Source organism: Papaver somniferum, chromosome 6, assembly GCF_003573695.1.
Source record: "Papaver somniferum cultivar HN1 chromosome 6, ASM357369v1, whole genome shotgun sequence".
NCBI classification, from domain to species: domain Eukaryota; kingdom Viridiplantae; phylum Streptophyta; class Magnoliopsida; order Ranunculales; family Papaveraceae; genus Papaver; species Papaver somniferum.
Window position 1 is genome coordinate 43722423 of NC_039363.1, and position 18917 is coordinate 43741339.

Genomic DNA, 18917 nt, shown 5'->3' on the forward strand with positions numbered 1-18917 from the left:
TTTCAAGCAAGTTTACACCCATATAAAAGGAGGAGACTTGCAGGTTAGCAGGTGTAGATAAAACGAGAGGGAGAGCAGTCAGTTATTGATTGTAATAGAGTTTTCTTTCAAGCAATTAAGAAGAAGAAGTTAGCAGGTGGAGAGAAACTCGAGAGAGAGAGTGCAGCCATAGTTTTGGTTTGTAATAGAGTTTTTTCTTTCACAGTTATAAAGAAGAAGAAGTTAGAAGAATCAATTGTGTTCTTTTCTTTGTATTGTATTATCTTTTTTTTTGCGTTCTTCCTAACTTCCTATTAAACAACACTGACTCTAGGTACCCTTGATCGATTACGTATCAAATACCCCCAATACATGTTAAATGTAATGCCCCAATAAAAACATAAATGCTAACTCTAGATTGTTCCTTCTCTATCATGTGATCCCAATTGTATCATAAGCTCACTTATTGTAGTAGGAGTCGATATTTCAAATTGGTTTTTAATGTCTACAATGACAGAAATTGCTTACCGGAGACTTACTACCAGTGTAATTTCTGCGTCTCTAAAGTTATTCATTAGTTTCCACTTAACCAAGTGTGTGGTGTATGTGAGATTTTCTATATGAATCGTTACTTTTGAATTTTCTCTAGTATTTTGATCCCACTTTATAAATGAATCCCTCGCAGGTAATTTAAACCTTTTCCTTTTGTGGTTATACTTTTCCAATGCACATCACATAGCTCCGGCTGGTTCGGCTTACTAATTTAGGAACAAAGACTTATAGTTGATTGGTTCTTTAACATTTGCAGGCAAAACAACTATGGAGGAAGATACTATAGTTGATCAACCTCCGTTTTTCTCGAAGAAGAAGTTTACTCCAAAAGTTTCCGAAAAACCACCCCCAGTTATAGAAAATCCTCAACCTAATGAACCCCTAGAAGTGGAAAAATCATGCGACCCTGAATCGTATACTCTTGGTTTCTCTGATCTTGGTTTAGCTGACTGGGATACTCGAACATGCAAGGAGCTTGGAATGAAAAACCCCACACAAGTTCAACATCACTGTATTCCTCGAATTCTTGCTGGGCAAGATGTTTTAGGTTTAGCTCAGACCGGTAGTGGAAGACAACGGCTTTTGCATTACCTATTTTGAACCGCCTTGCAGAAAACCCCTATGGTGTGTTTGCTTTGGTGATAACACCTACTAGGGAGCTGGCATACCAATTGGCAGAGCAGTTCAGGGCACTTGGAGAATCCTTGCACCTACGCTGTGCTGTTGTTGTTGGAGGAATGGATATGATCACTCAAGCACAAGCTTTGATGCGACGCCCACATGTTGTGATCGCAACACCAGGGAGGATTAAAGTCCTCCTTGAACAGAATCCAGATATTCCATCCGTATTCTCGAAGACCAAGGTAACATATTCCTTTACATTTCTCTAAGCACAGTATAGTCTTTGAACTGTTTGGGTTGCCGATGTACCATACAAACTGCTCCCAAATCGTTCTCTTGTGTCTTAGTGCAAGTGACATCAAAATGAAAATCTTAACATGCAACATGCTTTCTTCTCAGCACACCCACTCGCAGTATATATCAGATAGTTGCTTGTGAAGCCTTCTCTTACTTACCAGATATCATCGTAGAAGCACAGCGTGCCTCTAGTATAACCTGGTGGCAGTGATCGACCATACTCATCCTTCATAATATTAAACAGCACATACTGGCACTCCATGCATCATTGCTGATTTTTCACAACATGCCTATAAATTGCCTGCACATTAATGAACCATTTCTCCTCATGCCCATCTAGGATTTTTGAAGAATTGCCGACCTTTATCCCATAAAGATCTGGTGCCTGCGAGGTGGCTCATCGTGTTTCAGATCCAAGCCCAAAGTATTGGCCAATGCAACATTCTTACAGACACCACTGTTTCTCACGATGATGTTTTATTTAAAAGAAGTTTGTTAGGATCATTCACCTCGGTGATTTCTATATCCTTGGGCTTGGGAGCATATAATCTAATAATGACCCAGTGGTGAAGATAAGTTTCATACAGAGGGACAGAACAGAATTACCAGACTCATCAACTACTGCAGGAATATACTCCTTAATAGCAATATGACCTCTTCGGAAATCAACATCATATTAATATTTGTTAGAGACATATCCAGGCCTCATTACAAATTTAGGGGTAAAAAAGAGAACCATGATATTGGGCATACCAAAAACTTTCAAGGCATACAAAGGACTAGTCCTAACTTGGGTGACCTTATAAGGGGTACCCTATGGGTGGTTTAATTACCTATATGCCCTTAAATCCTATAAATTACTAATCTATCTCTAACCTTAATACAAAAATCTATAATCATAAACCTAAAATCAGTTTCAACCCCTTCTTCTTCCTCCTCATCCTCCACAGCCGAACCCACCTTCTCCTTTTTTTTCTCATCGTATCATCGCCGAAATTTAATCGTCGATTCGTGAAAATTTAGTCGACGATTAAACTCATCTATATAATGGTTCGTCGTAAGCCAGTATCTCGTTCTAATCGATCGATTGAACAACCCATTGAAGAAGAAGAAGATTTAGAGAGTGAAGAAGAAACTCAAAATCAACCACAAAATCAACCGGAAGAAGAGATTGAAGAAGAACCAACTCCAGAAATGAGAATAAGAAGGTTAGTTTTACAAACCCATCTCGTATTTGATGTTTTTGATTGGTTTGATTGATTTAATTCGTCAAAATCATGTTTCTGCGGCGGTTACACGGTATGGTTCGGCGCAAAACAAATCTTAGATGTGCGCCGAGCTGTTCTTGAAACTGAACCCTGAAAATGCATATGAACGGCTCGGCGTATATCTGAAATCCGTTTTGAGCCGAACTTAGTGAAACAGAGACTTATATTTAGGATCGGCTTATTCGATGGTGTTAGTTTTGTGCCGAATATGTTTTGTGAATTTCAGAAATTTTGCATGTGCGTAGGATCGGCTTGTATGGTAGTATTAGTTTTGTGCTGAATAATTGTTGTTTGAATTTCAGAATTTTTGCATGTGCTTAGGATCGGCTTGTATGGTTGTATTAGTTTTGCGCCGAATAAAGGTTTCAATTCATAAGTCTAGATTCGGCTTATTCGATAGTATTAGGGTTGCGCCGAATATCATTGTCAAAATTTCATAAATTTTACAAGTGTATAGGATCGGCTTATTTATATGATATCATGTTGCGCCGAATACATGTTTGAGTTCATAACCATAGACTCGTCTTATTCGACGGTATCGGTTGTGATCCGAATATATAGGATCGGCTTATAATTGTTTTGTGGTATGAGCCGATCCACTCTCTGTGTAAGCTAATAAAAATTTCAAGACATGATTCGGCTCATATGTGTTATTTCGGGTAAGCCGAGCCTTCTTATTTTCTTACAAGTCTAGATTCGGCCTATCATCAATTATGGACATAAGGAATATGATAGTGTGTCGGCCTCTGCATTTACCGAGCGTTTTTGTCCAGAAACTTACACATTTCAATTACCTTTTGGAGAGATGGCAATCACTCCTGATGAGGCTAGTAAGATTACAGGCCTTAAAGCAAGGGGTGTAAGTGTGGATGCTGGTTTTTATGACATGAGTTGGGATGAGCTATACAATTTGTACCTGGAATGCCTTGGTTGGGGTTCACAGAAAACTGAGTTGGAGTTTTGTCGATCAGTTAAAGATGTCGATACCGTTTGCATACCAGGTGGAAGAAATAAGAAGAATAAGAAGATCAAGTTGACTAACTTGAAAAGGGAGTTTGAGAACACAAAGGAAAGAGTCACACAAGGTTTGTTGATAATGGATCCCGTCAAAGTGAAGCAAACCGGAACTGCCTACTTGCTTTATACTCTTGGTAGAGACATCTTTCCCGACACTACCGGAAACAAGGTAAATGCTAATTATCTCCAATTGGTAAAGAATCTTGAAACTTGTAACAAGTTTGCTTGGGGAACGGCTATGCTCGCTTACCTACTGGACCAACTTGCCACCGCGTCTAGGTTGACAAGTACAAACATCGGAGGGAACTTCACTTTGCTCCAGGTAACTTTTGGGAGTTCAGAGTATGGTTCGGCTTATAACCATAAAATCTTTTAAGCCGAAGTGTTTACTTACTTGGTTCGGCTTATAATACTTGATCCATATAAGCCGAACAGTTCTCTGAGTTTGCAAACTTTAGTCTTACTTTGATGTTTCCAAGTAAAACTTGTTTCTATCAATTCAATTCCTTTGATTTTTTAATGTGGTTCTTTGGATGTAGGTGTGGATATATGACCATTTCCCAATCTTGAACTTGGCCAAAGTGTTTGAGAAAGATGTCGATTATGTTGATACTGAGCCAACTGCAGCACGATATGCGTACGAGGACTCCAAGAAAAGGAACAAAAAGAAGTTGATGGCAAGTTTGAGAGAGACGTTAGACCGTATTGGTGTTGATGATGTCACTTTTCAACCATATGAGAAGGAAGATGAATAAGATAAAGTTGTTGAAGATGAGGATATGCCGGTAGGTATGTATCATGGGCCATTGTGGTATCCCGGTGGTTATGTTATATACGATCCTAGGCGAGTACTCCGTCAATTAGGATGCGTCCAAAAGGTTCCTTTGTTTGACGAGAAATTCAGGTTGTTACCAAAGAGTGGTAAGGGAACTAAAAGCATCACTTCATCTTGGGAACCAAAGTATGATCCTGATCCCACCGTTGAGTTTTGGAATAATTTAGACAATCACACATTAGATGCGTCCAAGTTAACACCTTTACTTGATGATCCATGTGAAGAGGATCCGGGATATATGGATTGGTATAACCAAATTTCTCATCCCTTCATTATCAATAAGAAAAGGCAAAAGATAGCTGATAAGGGGAAGGCGAAGCCAATCAAGATCACCAACAAGTCTACTTCCGAAGATGTAGTCAAGGCTTTCAAGATTATGGTAAGAATGACTTCACTTTATACTATTTTCATATATTAGTTATGGTAAAAATGTCTTCAACCTCATGGTTATAAGTTGTTGACAAATGAAAAAATAGGTTGCCGCGGGTAGGGAGATGTTGGAAAATATGAAGGCCAAACTTGGTTGCAAAACACCAATGACCGTGGAAGAATAAAAATACCTCATCTACAAGTGGCATGCAATCATCAACAAAGGACAAGGACCTGAGGAACCCAAACAAAGGCCTACCACTAAGAGGTCTCGAAAAGTTGGTGAAGGTACAAGCCAAGGTGGTGCTACCGTCCAACCCGGTAATGATGCGTCGGAAGATGAAGACCAAGGTGGAAGAAGAGGTGGTCGTGCAACTAAGAATATGGGTCGTGGTTAAATGCCCTTTTATGTACACTTTTATGGTACACTTTTTCTTAAGTTTTAAGTACACTTTTATGGTGTTGCAAACACCTTTTCTTTTAGGTGCTGAACTTTGTTTTTAATGGTCCTTCAGGTTCGGCTTTTTCTATAATTTGAGTTATAAGCCTAGCCTTAAAAATCATTATTGGTGTAATCCAGTATTGGTGTTCCTCAAGCACGATCAGGTTGATGTTCCTCAATTTCATGTTTTAGTGATCCTTGGTATCCTCGTGAATTATGTCTACTGGATCAGGTTGATTTTCCATAGGTCCAAGCACGATCTACAAAGAATATCACAAGGTTAAACACTAGAAAGGGAATATAATAACAAGGTTCGGCGCATTAGATAATCACATTATGTGCCGAACTATAAACATTTACAGGTTTCGGCTTATACGATATCCTCAATATGTGCCGAACCACGAACAATATTTTAACCCAAAAATAAACAAATTATGTTCGGCACATACGATTTTGGATATGTAAGCCGAATTAGTAATGATTCTATTCCGGGCTATTCAGGATGTTGTTCGGCTTACTATGAAACTTTCATATAAGCCGAACTAGTGTCTAGCAAAAGGGTTGGAATTGGAAATTATAGGTTCGGCGCATGCAGTAAACAGATTCAGTAAGCCGAACCGTTCATCAATTGGTAGATTCGGCTCATAGACGTGAGCCGAACCTCAACCTGTTTCGCCGAACCATGATTCAAAAAACCTAACTTTTGATAATTGAGAGCTATAGAAGTGAGATTAAGTATAGGATATAAGTGTACCTGTGTATTAGAAGCATTGGGTTCCTCATCAATGTCTTCATCATCAAGATTTGGCTCATAAAAATCATCATCTTGAGTTTGTGTTTGAGTTTGAGCTTGAGTTTGAGTGGGTGTAAAATCATTCTCATAATCTAAGAAATCAGCCATTTCTGGATCATTGTTGTAGTTGATATGTATTTTCCTAGGTTTTTTAGATGAATGATGACCCTCCTCATCCTCCATTGAATCAACAATTAGAATTTTCTCACTTTCTCCTTCTCTTTCTCTCCTTCTTAACCAAACCAAAACTTTGATTTTTTTTTCCTCAAATTTTTCATCTAAACAACTCTTATAATTCTGAAAATTATTTTAATCACTAAACAAAATATTTAATCACTAATCAAGATTATTAACACTAATACGTAAAGGGCAGATTTGCCATTAAAAAAATTTGGGTTAAGGGGTTATCTGATTTTGATATTTCACAACCTCTTTTATCTTCATTCAGTATCCTTGAAAGATTTTGGTATGCCCAAAATCATAGTTCCAAAAAGACAGCGGATTTCTCCTTGTTCACTTTTCTGAACAGTGAAAATTGTAATAAGTGAAAGTAACACTCTCAGCAACAGTAGCATCAATCTAAAATGTTGCATAATTTTTTCCCTGCCCACATTGTTATTATACTGATATTATGAAAATATCAATAATACTAATAAGCATTAAACATAGAGTTATTTTGTAAAAGAGTCGTATCTTTTTGGCTATATTAGGGTCTGGGTCGTAAAACATGCAGTTGATGTATTTGGGTCGTGGACTAACGGAAGACTGTTAGGAAACGGTTAGCTGACGTTTTTAGTTTTTACAAAACCCCTGACCATTGGTTGACTGTGCTGACTGTTTGAGTAATGGTGAAGGGGTTCTGTTTAGCCCCCAAAATCATCACCAGACTTTCTCATTAAACCGTTCATCTCATTTCGAATTTTTGACTCATTAAAATCAGTAGTTGTTGTTCGATGCACACAACATACTGGAAAATTCCCCTTCCCGACCCACCGAGCCTTATTCCCCACACAAACATACAAGAAATATCACATCTAAGAACTAAAACCAAATACCTTATGTGCATCTGTGAAAAATTTTCAATCAACAAAAATTTGGGCATCTCCTTGTCAAAATTGGATCAACCTGAACCTAGTCTGTTCAAATTAAAAGTAAAAATCGAAAGGGGAAATCATTTGCCTAACAAAATTGGATCAACCTGAACCTAGTCTGTTCAACCTCTCAATTTTCTCCACAAGCTTTTGCAGTTCCAATCTCTTCTTTCCCCACTTGTTACGGTGATTCCAGCTTTAAATAGTTTAAGTAATCTAAATCCTTGTTTAAATTAGTTGGGGGTTGGAGCAACTTGGTTCTCGTATTAATTTAATATGGAAATTACTAAAGCTACAATTCTGTCATCAGCTAGCTGATCCTTTCATCTTCTCACAGACGCTTAACAAAAGAAAACCTAATTTATTTCAATCTTATCATCACCAAGTTACAACATCACTTCTTCAAACTCGAGATTTACCATCTCTACGAAACCTATCAGGAAGAACCCAAATCATATCTCAATCTTCTTCTGAAGTAAATTGATTTCTCCGCTGATCAACTTTGGTGAACCATGAGTTAAGATAGGAATTCCGTAAATTTATGTTGAAACGCATCAGTGGGTTATGAGCAGGATTGGTTGAGATTTAGCCCTAGCTTATACATCGATAGAAAAAAAAAGAAGACCAACTCACAATATATCGGGTCATTTTTTAAATGGGTCGGTTAGTTAAACCCGGTTATGTTTTTAACTGAGTTTTGGATATTAGGTCCTTTAACCATTTGATAAGGGTGTTTTAGTAAAAAAATACGCAGTCAAATTGAGTCAAAGACCCAAATGCATCAACTGCATGTTTTACGACCCAGACCCTAATATTGCCATAAAGATGCGACCCTTTTACAAAATATCGCTTAAACATACTGGTCTACTATTTCAATCACACTTCTAAGGCACAAACAAGAAATTGATGAACTCTTTTATAGTAAATTGATGAACTCTTTTATAGTTTTCATACCTGATTTATCTCAGGATATTCACTGCTTTAATTTTGTTTCCGCAGTATGAATTTGGCTGGCAACATATTTTGTTTATCTCGACTGTTCTATTTTTTTCTGCAGTTTCTAGTTTTGGATGAGGCTGATAGAGTTTTGGATGTTGGTTTTGAGGAGGAACTGAGTGCAATATTTCAGTACTTGCCCAAAGATAGACAAACTCTGTTATTTTCTGCAACAATGACGGAAAACTTACAAACACTGCTTGAGGTTTCTGCAAACAAGGCATACTTTTTCGAGCAGTACGAGGGATTTAAGACTGTTGAATCTCTCAAACAACAGTACGTGTTTGTTCCGAAAAACGTGAAAGATGTTTATCTGCTGCACATTTTGTCAAAAATGGAGGACATGGGCGTTCGCTCAGCCATAATATTTGTTTCTACATGCAGGTAAAATTCTTACGTGTTTTGCATCTGAAGTTTCTCCTAACTGTTAATACTCTGTTTACCAGACTTGTTGATCATTGACCTAGGTCTAGCTTTGACAAATGGGTTTTCTAGGAAGTTATTTATGCATGTTTATGCACACACAAGGCAAATCCTCCTTTGAGTGCTTCTATTTTATCTTTACTAATAAAATAATTCGGGTCAGAAGTTCAATCTACTTGGTGTGATAATTAAAAGATGAAACTAACTATTGGCTTGTGATTTCTCTGTTTTTAATTAGTGTCTTAATTGCGTCATTATGTGGCTATGGAATTCAGACTTAAGTCGAATTTTAGTTACCTTGTTTTGGCAGGTCTGTTCTACATGTGGTTTGCCATATGCATCATAGCTGCAATTGCATATAAACGTTATTGTATAGCAAATCACTTCAGAATTGACCCATCATCTTTTTAGATTCTAATTAGGCTTGTATACCCCAACAGAGCAGACCCACTCCAGCAGACCTTCCCTTGAGCATAATCACAACTACAGTTACCAAATGCCTCAATAGCCAACTGAGAAGATGCTTGACTTGTTACATTGTTACTTCAATTCGAAAATTTTGGTTGGAGTGCAAATTTGTGCACCCCCTTAAAACCCTGGTGTGCATTTTCTACCTTCCATGTGGGTAGTTTATTTAATTGGAAGCATGAGAAGTTAGAAAATGATGATAAGATTTTTATAGCCTTGATTTTTAGTAAACAAATCCACTTGCCATGAATGCACAACTCAATGTTACAATGCATGAATTTATGTTGAAATGACTGAACGTTTGAGTAGCTGCTTTCTTATTATTTCGTTTCTCTTTAGTGAATGCAAGCATGGATGGATCTTTCTTAAAGTGTTGATCTGATGTAGATTGTCATGCATTCCCATATTAGATGTCAAACTGTTCACATATCTGGGAGAAATATGCACAGTATGTGACTTGCCGAGTTACTCGGCTGGGAGCTGCCAGGATCGGGGATCGGTCCCCAGCCAGATCCGGGGCCGATCGGCTAGTCGTACTACATTGGCTACTTCTTTTATCAAATAATACTGACAAACTATCTTGCTGTTAATGTTAGTTTACAATAAAGAAAATTTACCTTGTTGAGAAACACATGCACAGAGTGAGAGTGAGAGGTCTATAAATTTCTTACTTGCCGCAATGAAATTATTCTTATAATATAGTGATATCTCTATGTTCATTGGTGTTACATCAGGAGTTGTCACCTTCTTAGTTTGTTACTGGAAGAACTTGAACAACCAGCAGTGGGATTACATTCACACAAGTCCGAGGCTCTAAGACTTTCTGCACTACATCGATTCGAATCTGGTCAGATTCCCATTCTGCTGGCAACAGACGTGGCTAGTTGGGGTTTAGACATTGATATTCCGAGGTTAGTGTTACTAGCAAACTTCCTTATAATTCAGAATTTCTGTAGTTTTGTTATGGAAAATGGCAGGACATGAATTTTTGACTAAACTTGATCCAACCCAGATATGCTAGAGATATGTTCATCGTGTTGGGCGTACAGCTAGAGCAGGCTGTGAGCTTTGTCACACAGGTTAGTTGTGGAAGTGTTGTTCAGCTCAGACTTTTGTCTCGAGGAACATTTGGTCACCTGGCTGGTTGTCATTGTAATTTTCATGTAGCATCTTTGTAAGTCCTCACACCGAGTGATTTTTGATGATTTTTTGCAGAACGATGTAGATCTCATTCATGAAATAGAGGCTGTCGTTGGGAAGCAGTTGTATAAGTTTGAGTGCAAAGAAAACGATGTTCTTGCTGAAATTACTAAGGTAACACCTCTATTGTACGGAATAAGTGATTGCATATTCTAAGATTTCACTAATTGCGTCGCTCTTTTGTTATATTCTAAGATTTCACTAATTGCATTGGTCTCTGAGGGAATTATGTCCAATGTCATAAGCTCGTCAATTAATTAGTCTTCCCCATTACACTCCTTGTGATTCATCTCTTTTGAGAAACTTTACATTATATCATTATATTGTTAGAAAAAAACGGGTTCTGAAAAAGCATGGACCTTGACTTGATCCCTAGACCTATTGACCACTAGTTGTTGTTTTTTTTAATTTGAATAGATAAAACAATAGTCCCACATAGACTAAAATCTTAAGAGTTTTAGACTTAAATACCATGTTTTGCCTAAGGGGCATGGCTCTTTGGGTCTACACACTTTTGTATGAGGGGGAAGACTTAGACTATGGCAAGGTTGTCTTTCTCGTACGCGCGGTACTTCACACGAAGCTCTTTGGGTCTACACACTTTTGTGTGAGGGGGAAGACTTAGACTATGGCAAGGTTGTCTTTCCCATACGCGCGGTGCTTCAAGCACGCACGCCGTGGTTCGGGTTCAAATGTACACATACCTATCTTTTTACTGAAATTTTCATTCGTGCTTTTCACACATGTAGAAGAATCTCTTAGCCTGTGTTTGTACGTGTTTTGTCACACGCATGAAGAATCTCTCTGTTTTGTCTGACACGCGTGCTTTGACTGACAAAAGCAAATGTCTTATCTCTGCTTTTCTTTTCAGCTTTTGTCAAAAGTCAGAAAATGTTTTGACTGTTGCTTTTCAGCTTTTGTCAGAAGTCAGAAAATGTTTTTGACTGTTGCTTTTCTTTTCAGCTTTAGTCAGAAGTCAGAAAATGTTTTTTATACGCGTGGGAATCTTTCTTTGTTAGTAACGAGTCATTTTTTGGTTGACTATAAAAGGATTTGTCCAGCTCGGTTTTAAATAGACACGACAGAAAAAAGTAGTTTCTTCCTCTCTTGTTCTTCTCTGATATTGTTTTAGTTTCTCTGTAACTATTTCATTTTCTTCATAAATCTCTGCCAAGCTCTTAGAGTACTCTCTTTGTATGCTACATTGAGGGGTACTATCAGTAGTTGTATCCTGGAGGTGACTTTCCAACTGTTATAGCATCTCTCTTCCAGAGGAGTAGCAGGCAATATTGCCTTTAGGTCAGCGTATCTCATACGTGTCTCTACTAGTTCCTGCTACCATATCAGTGCATCTCCAGGAACTTCAATCAAGCGTCGGTTTGAGCTAAGTATTTTCTTCTCAATTTATTACGATTGTTGTTACTGTCTCCAACAATCTAAAGGCAATATCTTTCATTACTATATTTTTTCTGTAACAACATCGGAAAAAGCACTATAGACAAACCCCTAAAGTTTAGTGGAAAACACATTAAACAATGGCAGTCCAAAATGCTATTTTTCTTAAAATACCAAAGGTTAGATGAATTTGCTTTGGAAAAACCCTCAAGAAGGCTTCATGGCCGTGGTTATGAAGATAGACTGGATAGGGGGACTAGGAAGAATTACATGTGCAAAAACCATATTCTTAACTGCCTGGATGACTCCTTTTACGACTTTTAGAATGCAAAGAAAATTTTACTGCTTTTGATTTATGGGAAGCCCTGGAAGAAAAATATCTTGCTGAGGCTGCTGGAAGCAAGAAGTTCTTGGTGGCTAGGTTCCTTGAATATAAGATGAATGATGAAAAGCCTGTAGTTGAACAATTCATGGAACTTCAGCTAATCATCAACGAAATTCTCGTTGAAGGCATGTTTATTGATGAAGCTCTACAAGTATCTGTAGTAATTGAAAAACTTCCACCCTCATGGAACGAGTACAAGAGGAGGCTGCGACACAAGACTCGTGAAATCACCATGATAGAGCTGGGGGAAAAGATCCAAGTTGAGGAACTATTATGCTGCAAAGACAAGAACCTGATGTCGAGCAAAGACATGTCCAACAAAGCTCATATCCTAAATGATAATGCCGCAACAAAGAAAGAACATGATGGAAAATCTGAATCTAGCAAAAATGGTAACAAACGTAACAAACGTAGTAACTCCAAAGGTAACCATCTTAAACCAAAGGGTGGTGTCTCTAAAAACACCATCAAAGGTGACTGCTATAACTGTGGTAAAACCGGTGATATGGCCAAAGACTGTAGGGCGCCTAAAAAGACCAAAAATGATCCAAAACAGAAAAATAAGGAAAAAATAGTAGATGAGTCTGGATATTTTACTGGCATGGTGTCTGAAGTCAACCTTGTCTCTAATGTGACCAATGTGAGAGACTGGTGGTTAGATTCTGGAGCCACCAGGCATGTCTGCAAGTTCAGAAATGCTTTCTCCTCTTATGACAAAGTATGAGATGATGAGAAATTGTTTATGGGTAACTCTTGAATAGAATGACGTGTATCACGTCCTGGACATATGCAACAATCTTATCTCAGAAACCATCTTACTTGGGAAAGGTTTTAAATTTGTAGCTGAGTCTAACAAAGTTGTAATCTCTAAAGGTTGTGACTTCGTAGGAAAAGGTTACGTCACTGAAAACATGATTAAGCTTAGTGTACTTTCATTGAACTTGAATGTTAATGCATCTTTTTCTGCTTATGTTTGTGACTCCTCACATGTTTGGCATGATAGACTAGGACATGTTAATTTCAAATCCATTGAAAGACTTGCTACTTTAGGTTGTGTTCCTAAAATAAACATTGACAAAGGTCATAAATGTGAAATTTGCGTTGAATCTAAATATGCAAGAAAACCCTTTAACAAAAAGGTTGAACGTAGTACAACTCCCCTAGAACTAATCCTCTCGGATTTAGGAGATTTGAAATCAACACCAACTAGAGGTTGTAAAAAATGGTGCATCACTTTTATCGATGATTCATCACGATACTGTCAGGTTTATCTTCTTAGAAGTAAAGATGAAGCCTTAGATACTTTGAAATTATATAAGCTTGAAGTAGAAAACCAAAAAGGTGTTACAATTAAAACTCTTAGGTCAGACCGAGGCGGTGAGTATGTGATGCCCATAGGAGAATTTTGCAAATTTAATGGCATCATTCATGAAACTACCGCACCTTCTTCACCTGAGTCAAATGGAGTAGCTGAAAGGAAAAACCGAACGCTCATAGATATGGTGAATGTTATGTTAGCTAGTTCAGGGCTACCTTCGAACCTGTGGTGGGAAGCAATTCTCTCTGCTTGCTATATCTTGAACCGAGTTCCATTTCAGAAATCTGAAGTCAGATTTCTTTTCAGCTTTAGTCAGAAGTCATAAAATGTTTTTTATACACGTGGGAATCTTTCTTTGTTAGTAACGGGTCATTTTTTGGTTGACTATAAAAGGATTTGTTCAGCTCAGTTTTAAATAGACAAAACAGAAAAGAAGTAGCTTCTTCCTCTCTTGTCCTTCTCTGATACTGTTTTAGTTTCTTTGTAACTATTTCATTTTCTTCGTAAATCTCTGCCAAGCTCTTAGAGTACTCTCTTTGTATACTACATTGAGGGGTACTATCAGTAGTTGTATCCTTGAGGTGAATTGCCAACTGCTATAGCATCTCTCTTCAGAGGAGTAGCAGGCAATATTTCCTTTAGGTCAACGTATCTCATACGTGCCTCTACTAGTTCATGCTACCATTATCAGTGCATCTCCAGGAACTTCAATCAAGCGTCGGTTTGAGCTAAGTATTTTTTTCTCAATTTATTACGATTGTTATTACTGTCTCCAACAATCTAAAGGCAATATCTTTCATTACTATATTTTTTCAGTAAAAACATGGGAAAAGGTATTGTAGACAAATCCCCAAAGTTTAGTGGAAGAGACTTTAAATGACGGCAGTCCAAAATGCTATTTTTCTGAAAATACCAAAGGTTAGATGAAGTTGCTTTGGAAAAACCCTCAAGAAGGCTTCATGACCGTGGTTATGAAGATAGACTGGATAGGTGGACTAGGAAAAATTACATGTCCAAGAACCATATTCTTAACTGCATGGATGACTCCTTGTACGACTTTTATAATGCAAAAGAAAATTTTACTACTTTTGATTTATGGGAAGCCCTAGCAGAAAAATATCTTGTTGAGGCTGCTGGAAGAAAGAAGTTCTTGATGGCTAGGTTCCTTGAATATAAGATGAATGATGAAAAGCCTGTAGTTGAACAATTCATGGAACTTCAGCTAATCATCAACGAAATTCTTGTTGAAGACATGTTTATTTATGAAGCTCTACAAGTATTTGAAGTGATTGAAAAACTTCCACCCTCATGGAACGAGTACAAGAGGAGGCTGCGACACAAGACTCGTGAAATCACCATGATAGAGCTGGGGAAAAAGACCCAAGTTGAGGAACTACTGTGCTGTAAAGACAAGACCCTTCTGTCGAGCAAAGACATGTCAAACAAAGCTCATATCCTAAATGATAATGCTGCAACAAAGAAAGAACATGATGGAAAATCTGAATCCAACGAAAATGGTAACAAACGTAACAAACGTCGTAACTCCAAAGGTAACCATCTTAAACCAAAGGGTGGTGTCTCTAAAAACCCCATCAAAGGTGACTGCTATAACTGTGGTAAAACCGGTGATATGGCCAAAGACTGTAGGGCGCCTAAAAAGACCAAAAATGATCCAAAACAGAAATATAAGGAAAAAATAGTAGATGAGTCTGGATATTTTACTGGCATGGTGTCTGAAGTCAACCTTGTCTCAAATGTGACCAATGTGAGAGACTGGTGGTTAGATTCTGTAGCCACTAGGCATGTCTGCAAGTTCAGGAATGCTTTCTCCTCCTATGACAAAGTAGGAGACAATGAGAAATTGTTTATGGGGAACTCTTCCACCGCAAAATTGGAGGGAAAAGGCAAGGTTGAATTGAAGCTCACTTCAGGAAAAACTGTCGCATTGAATGACGTGTATCACGTCCCGGACATATGAAAGAATCTTATCTCAGAAACCATCTTACTTGGGAAAGGTTTTTAATTTGTAGCTGAGTCTAACAAAGTTGTAATCTCTAAAGGTGGTGACTTCGTCGGAAAAGGTTACGTCACTAAAAACATGATTAAGCTTAGTGTACTTTCTTTGAACTTGGATGTTAATGCATCTTCTTCTGCTTATGTTTGTCACTCCTCACATGTTTGGCATGATAGACTAGGACATGTTAATTTCAAATCCATTGAAAGACTTGCTACTTTGGGTTGCACTCCTAAAATGAACATTGAGACAAGTTTATAAATGTGAAATTTGCGTTGAATCTAAATATACAAGAAAACCTTTTAACAAAAGGTTGAACGTAGTACAATTCCCCTAGAACTAATCCACTCGGATTTAAGAGATTTGAAATCAACACCAACTAGAGGTGGTAAAAAATGGTACATCACTTTTCTCGATGATTACTCACGATACTGTCAGGTTTATCTTCTTAGAAGTAAAGATGAAGCCTTAGACGCTTTCAATTATATAAACTTGAAGTAGAAAACCAAAGAGGTGTTACAATTAAAACTCTTAGGTCAGACCGAGGCGGTGAGTATGTGATGCCCATAGGATAATTTTGCAAATTTAATGGCATCATTCATGAAACTACCGCACCTTCTTCACCTGAGTCGAATGGAGTAGCTGAAAGGAAAAACCGAACGCTCATAGATATGGTGAACGCTATGTTAGCTACTTCAGGATACCTTCGAACATGTGGGGGGAAGCAATTCTCTCTACTTGTTATATCTTGAACCGAGTTCCATTTAAGAAATCTGAAGTCAGATTTCTTTTCATCTTTAGTCAGAAGTCAGAAAATATTTTTTATACGCGTGGGAATCTTTCTTTTTAGTAACGGGTCATTTTTTGGTTGACTATAAAAGGATTTGTTCAGCTCAGTTTTAAATAGACAAAACAGAAAAGAAGTAGCTTTTTCCTCTCTTGTTCTTCTCTGCTACTGTTTTAGTTTCTCTGTAACTATTTCATTTTCTTCATAAATCTCTGCCAAGCTCTTAGAGTGCTCTCTTTGTATGCTACATTGAGGGGTACTATCAGTAGTTGTATCCTGGGGGACTTGCCAACTGCTATAGCATCTCTCTTCCAGAGGAGTAGCAGGCAATATTGCCTTTAGGTCAGCGTATCTCATACGTGCCTCTACTAGTTCCTGCTACCATTATCAGTGCATCTCCAAGAACTTCAATCAATCGTCGGTTTGAGCTAAGTATTTTCTTCTCAATTTATTATGATTGTTGTTATGTCTCCAACAATCTAAAGGCAATATATTTCATTACTATATTTTTTCTGTAACAACATGGGAAAAGTATGTAGACAAACCCCAAAGTTTAGTGGAAAAGACTTTAAACGACGGCAGTCCAAAATGCTATTTTCATAAAATACCAAAGGTTAGATGAAGTTGCTTTGGAAAACCCTCAGAAGGCTTCATGATTGTGGTTATGAAGATAGATGGGTAGGTGGACTAGGAAGAATTACATGTGCAAAACCATATTCTTAACTGCATGATGACTCCTTGTATAACTTTTATAATATAAAGAAAAATTTACTGCTTTTGATTTATGGGAAGCCCTGGAAGAAAAATATCTTGCTGAGGCTGTTGGAAGCAAGAAGTTCTTGGTGGCTAGGTTCCTTGAATATAAGATGAATGATGAAAAGCCTGTAGTTGAACAATTCATGGAACTTCAGCTAATCATCAACGAAATTCTTGTTGAAGGCATGTTTATTGATGAAGCTCTACAAGTATCTGTAGTGATTGAAAAACTTCCACCCTCATGGAACGAGTACAAGAGGAGGCTGCGACACAAGACTCGTGAAATCACCATGATAGAGCTTGGGAAAAAGATCCAAGTTGAGGAACTACTGTGCTGCAAAGACAAGAACCTTCTGTCGAGCAAAGAAATATCCAACAAAGCACATATACTAAATGATAATGCTGTAACAAAGAAAGAACATGATGGAAAATCTGAATCCAGCCAAAATGGTAACAAGTATAACAAACGTCGTAACTCCAAAGGTAACCATCTTAAACCAAAGGGTGGTGTCTCTAAATACACCACCAAGGTGACTGCTATAACTTTGGTAAAACAGGTCATATGGCCAAAGATTGTAGGGCGCCTAAAAAGATCAAAAATGATCCAAAACAGAAAACAAGGCAAACATAATAAATGAGTCTGGATATTTTACTGGCATGGTGGCTGAAGTCAACCTTGTATTTAATGTGACCAATGTGAGATACTGGTGGTTAGATTCTGGAGCCACCAGGCATGTCTGCAGGTTCAGAAATTCTTTCTCCTCCTATGATAAAGTAGGAGACGATGAGAAATTTTTTATGGGGAAATCTTCCACCGCGAAACTGGTGGGAGAATGCAAGGTTGAATTGAAGCTCACTTCAGGAAAAACTCTCGCAATGAATGACGTGTATCACGTCCCGGACATATGCAAGAATCGTATCTCAGAAACCATCTTACTTGGGAAAGTTTTTAAATTTGTAGCTGAGTTTGTAATCTCTAAAGGTGGTGACTTCGTAGGAAAAGGTTACGTCATTGAAAATATGATTAAGCTTAGTGTACTTTCTTTGAACATGAATGTTAATGCATCCTCTTCTGCTTATATTTGTGACTCCTCACATGTTTGGCATGATAGACTAGGACATGTTAATTTCAAATCCATTGAAAGACTTGCTACTTTAGGTTGCATTCCTAAAATAAACATTGATAGAGGTCATAAATGTGAAATTTGCGTTGAATCTAAATATGCAAGAAAACCCTTTAACAAAAAGGTTGAACGTAGTACAACTCCCCTAGAACCAATCCACTCGGATTTAGGAGATTTCAAATCAACACCAACTAGAGGTGGTAAAAAATGGTACATCACTTTTATCGATGATTACTTACGATACTGTCAGGTTTATCTTCTTAGAAGTAAAGATGAAGCCTTAGACGCTTTCAAATTATATAAACTTGAAGTAGAAAACCAAAGAGGTGTTACAATTAAAACTCTTAGGTCAGACCGAGGCGGTGAGTATGTGATGCCCATAGGAGAATTTTGCAAATTTAATGGCATCATTCATGAAACTACCGCACCTTCTTCACCTGAGTCGAATGGAGTAGCTGAAAGGAAAAACCGAATGCTCATAGATATGGTGAACGCTATGTTAGCTACTTCAGGGATACCTTCGAACATGTGGGGGGAAGAAATTCTCTATGCTTGCTATATCTTGAACCGAGTTCCGTTTAAGAAATCTGAAGTCAGATTTCTTTTCATCTTTAGTCAGAAGTCAGAAAATATTTTTTATACACGTGGGAATCTTTCTTTGTTAGTAACGGGTCATTTTTTGGTTGACTATAAAAGGATTTGTTCAGCTCAGTTTTAAATAGACAAAACAGAAAAGAAGTAGCTTCTTCCTCTCTTGTTCTTCTTTGCTACTGTTTTAGTTTCTCTA

At 37.7% G+C, this 18917-nt stretch overlaps 1 pseudogene; it reads left to right on the forward strand.

Annotated features, from left to right (window-relative positions):
- The first annotated feature begins 798 nt into the window (after window positions 1–798).
- The window catches only part of LOC113290767, a 53765-nt pseudogene continuing 35646 nt past the window's right edge, over window positions 799–18917 (forward strand).